Consider the following 4982-nt stretch of genomic DNA (forward strand, 5'->3'; position numbering starts at 1 on the left):
GATTCCATATTCTGCTAACAGTCATTGGATCTCGACCACCGCGAGCAGCAATGTCGCGATACGATTAACCGCAATCACAGTAGGCTACAATCCGACCTTTATCAAAGTCGGAAACGTGATGGTACGCATTTCTCCTCCTTACACGAGGCATCACAACTACGTTTGACCAGGCAACGCCGGTCAGCTGCTGTTTGTGTATGAGAAATCGGTTGGAAACTTTCCTCACGTCAGCACGTTGTAGGTGTCGCCACCGTGAATGCTCTGAAAAGCTATCATTTGCATATCACAGCGTCTTCTTCCTCTTGGATAAATTTCGCGTCTGTAGCACGTCATCTTCGTGATGTAGCAACTTTAATGTCCAGTAATGTATATACATAGTTAAGGCTCACCGGCCATTTGACCCAGCTTCTTCTGTGCAGATGCACAAACAGTGCCCGAACTCTTACGGGAATCGGCGAAAAGCCGCAAGTCATGAATATAATGGGCAGGGACACTATGAATATAGTGTGGAGCAATGAGTTGGGAATTTCGGTCTCACGGGAGGCGTGCCAGAGATAAGTCCCTGCAGTCACACTATCCTCTTCGTCCTCGGTGGCTCAAACGGATAGATCGTCTGCCATGTAAGTTAGCCTTCCTATCCTCGGTAGCTCAGCTGGATAGAGTGTCTGCTTTGGAAGCAGGAGATCCCGGGTTCGTGTCCCGGTCGGGGCACACATTTTCAACTGTCCACGTTGACTTATTTCAACGCCTGTATGCAGCTAGGGGTATTCATTTCATTGTAACTTCATAAACTTATTTAACATTATCCACAAGAAAAAAAATTTCTCACTTGAATACCAAAAAATTCACTGATGGAAAAAAAAAAAAATCGCAACACTAAGGAGTTGTACGACGTAAACCAAAACTGGTAAGCGCTATTCTACATACTGAAATATGATGTATATTCAGATTTCGCGCAAGATGCGTAAGAGTGTAACGGGCGTGAGAGTCAGTTACCTTTGAGATTGAACGTGGTGAGTCGACATTAGTCAAAAATGGTTCAACTGGCTCTGAGCACTATGGGACTTAACATCTATGGTCATCAGTCCCCTAGAACTTAGAACTACTTACACCTGACTAACCTAAGGACAGCACACAACACCCAGTCATCACGAGGCAGAGAAAATCCCTGACCCCGCCGGGAATCGAACCCGGGAACCCGGGCGTGGGCAGCGAGAACGCTACCGCACGACCACGAGATGCGGGCCGACATTAGTCAAGAGTACATCCAAGCCGACAAAGACGCCATTATCAACACGTCACTCAGTTTGAGCGAGGTCGTCCAATAGAGGTACAAGAAGCCGTATGCTCCTTCTGCGATACTGCAGAAAGACTTGGCAGGAATGTAGCCACTGTACGTGATTGCTGGCGGAGGAGGTCACGTGAACGTTCGGTCACAAAAAGACCGGCTCCGGACGGTCACGTGGCGCTACCGAGTGGGAGGACCGTCGTGTTCGCCATCTGTCTCCGGCGCATCGTAGTCCATCTGCAGCAACAAATTTGAACAGCAGTTGGCATCACAGTAACACAACTAACCGTCACAAATCGATTACTTCAAACACAGCTCCGAGCCAGACGTCCTGTAGCGTGAATTCCACGGACCCCAAACAACAGTCGTCAGTGCTGTCAAGTGTGGTGTCACAAGGCTTAGGCCTGTCCCACCCCTCATTAAATCGACCAAGACTTGTACGAATAATTGTAAGAACAGTTATTATTATTATGTTGTCCGGCCGCGGTGGCCGTGCGGTTCTCGGCGCTTGAGTCCGGAACCGCGAGACTGCTACGGTCGCAGGCTCGAATCCTGCCTCGGGCATTGATGTGTGTGATGTCCTTAGGTTAGTTCTGTTTAAGTAGTTGTACGTTCTAGGGGACTGATGACCTTAGATGTTAAGTCCCATAGTGCTCAGAGCCATTTTTTTTATTATTATGTTCTTTAAGTTTGTTTTTAGGTTTCCGGAAATACTGTGGGAAGAAAGTTTATTTATGTTGCAGCTAACGTGGAAGACGTTGCCCAGCGATCACCACGAAAGTTCGGCGTAGCGGCAAGTGGGCAAGGAATAAAACGAATGCTGCAAACTACCGCGAGCCATGGAAGAGCTCGGGCCGCGAGGGCGTCGAGCTTCCTAGGTCTTGTTGGACAACGTCAAAGGAAGAGATATTCTGCTTTCTCTTTGCAAACAGATCGATCGAGTCTTCAAAGCTTCATGTAAAACGTATAGGCGGGTGACGTATTAGGTGGGACCCGATGCCTGTAATACTTCCACAGTTATTAAAAAGTTGTTAAACGGCAAAACCAATAGTTCATCATTTATATAGATAAAAAGTAGTAAAGATATAGGAAAGGAAGAGTTGCGTCGTCAGAATGAAAAGCGATACATCGCTCAGCAACGAAGAAGGACGTAAACAGCGGGCGTTACGTGGTGAAAACAAATCAACTGATAAAATAGTAAGTCTGTAATTAAGCGTAAAGCCACGTAACACTGCACAAGCGATGCCTCAGTGGAGGCGAGGTTGGAGGTCTGCTGTGTTTTGTTAACAGAATCTTCCGTCCGTTCTTGGTAGAACAACATTATAATAAATGAAAAGCACCAGTTAGCTTTTATTCTACAATATTACTTTTATTTTGTTAACCGGATTTCGGCTTACAAGGCCATCTTCAGACATTTACTGAGTATTACCACCAAAGAAGTTACAATGTTTGCAAACAACATTGGAAGAGGAGTAACACGTCTAGACTGAAACATACAGTAAGTAACATCTTTGACAGTGTGGTGGTAATGCAATGAAAAAGTAGAAACTGAACAGTACATAAATAACATTGTTATTTGCACTTTACATTGTTATTTATGTACTGTTCAATTTATACTTTTCCATTGCATTACCATCAATTGAACAGTACATAAATAACATTGTTATTTTTTTACATTGTTATTTATGCACTGTTCAATTTTTACTTTACATTGTTATTTATGTACTGTTCAATTTTTACTTTTTCATTGCATTACCACCAATTGAACAGTACATAAATAACACTGTTATTTTTACTTTACATTGTTATTTATGTACTGTTCAATTTTTACTTTACATTGTTATTTATGTACTGTCAATTTTTACTTTACATTGTTATTTATCCACTGTTCAATTTTTACTTTTTCATTGCAGTACCACCAATTGAACAGTACATAAATAACACTGTTATTTTTACTTTACATTGTTATTTATGTACTGTTCAATTTTTACTTTACATTGTTATTTATGTACTGTTCAATTTTTACTTTACATTGTTATTTATGTACTGTCAATTTTTACTTTACATTGTTATTTATCCACTGTTCAATTTTTACTTTTTCATTGCAGTACCAACAATTGAACAGTACATAAATAACACTGTTATTCTTACTTTACATTGTTATTTATGTACTGTTCAATTTTTACTTTACATTGTTATTTATGTACTGTTCAATTTTTACTTTTCATTGCAGTGCCACCAATTGAACAGTACATAAATAACACTATTATTTTTACTTTACATTGTTATTTATGTACTGTTCAATTTTTACTTTACATTGTTATTTATGTACTGTTCAATTTTTACTTTACATATTCAGTCTAGACGTGTTACTTCCTTTCCAATGTTGTTTGCAAACATTGTAACTTCTTTGGTGATAATACTCAGTAAATGTCTGAAGATGGCCTTGTAAGATGAAAACCGATTAACAAAATAAAAGTGCTACTGTAGAACAAAAGCAATCTGTTGTGTTTTCTGATGCAAGGTGGTTCTGGCTCGGTGCCATTGGTAGCCGTGTGTTGGTTACAAGGAGGCCAGTTCAGGGCCTGTAACCCATCTGTCTGTGTGCTGGACACACTGCATGTACGCCTGGAGTACTGGTCTGGGATGCGATTTCGTATGACTGCAGGAACACCATCGTGTTTATCCCATGCATCATGACTGCAAATGTGTACGTCAGTCTGGTGTTACGACCTGCCTTGCTGCCATTAATGAACACCATTCCAGGGGATGTTTTCCAGCAGGATAATGCTCGTCCACATACCGCTGTTGTAACCCAACGTGCTCTAAAAAGTGTCTACCTGTAGCTTTGGATTGCTCAATCACCAGATCTGTCTCCAATCGAGTACATATGGGACATCATCGGACGGCAACTCCAGTGTCATCCACAAACATTATTAACCGTCGCTGTATTGCCCGACGAAGTGCAACAAATATGGAACTCCATTCCGCGAATTGACATACGGCATCTGTACAACATAATGCATGCATGTTTACATTCTTGTATTCAACATTCTGGCGGTTACACTACTTGTTAATGTAGCAGACTTTCTCATTTGCAAGGGCTTATCTCGCGCTTACGTTAATTAATTAATTTTTGGCGTCTTGTAGTAGCATTAATGTCCTATATTTTGCACTCCGTCTTCAGGCCACAGGTGGCCTATCGGGACCATCCGACCGCCGTGTCATCCTCAGCTGAGGATGCGGATAGGAGGGGCTTGTGGTCAGCGCACCGCTCTCCCGGTCATTACGATGGTTTTCTTTGACCGGAGCCGCTACTATTGGGTCGAGTAGCTCCTCAATTTGCATCGCGAGGCTGAGTGCACCCCGAAAAATGGCAACAGCAAATGGCGGACCCGATGGTCACCCATCCAAGTGCCGGCCACGCCCGACAGCGCTTAACTTCGGTGATCTGACGGGAACCGGTGTATCCCCTGCGGCAAGGACGTTGCCAATGTCCTATATTTATGCATGGAAAACCAGAATAGGCGCTATTTCAAGGTAAACACGAGAAAGACTGCTTCCAATGCCACACAACAGAAGGCTGCATAGAAAGTGCAAACAAAATTCCTTTCAGCAAAGAAAACGCGGTGATGGAATTGGACATCATCAAGCAAACTGCGTTGGCTGATTACTGCCCCGGTTCAACCATAAA

General features: G+C 42.7%; 1 non-coding gene across 1 annotated transcript; it reads left to right on the plus strand.

Moving 5' to 3' along the window:
* Positions 1-637: 637 nt before the first annotated feature.
* On the plus strand, positions 638-711 carry Trnap-ugg (transfer RNA proline (anticodon UGG)). Its single transcript has one exon. It is a non-coding gene; the product is annotated as a tRNA-Pro (tRNA).
* Positions 712-4982: the final 4271 nt, after the last annotated feature.

This window comes from Schistocerca nitens, chromosome 6 (assembly GCF_023898315.1).
Source record: "Schistocerca nitens isolate TAMUIC-IGC-003100 chromosome 6, iqSchNite1.1, whole genome shotgun sequence".
Taxonomy (NCBI): domain Eukaryota; kingdom Metazoa; phylum Arthropoda; class Insecta; order Orthoptera; family Acrididae; genus Schistocerca; species Schistocerca nitens.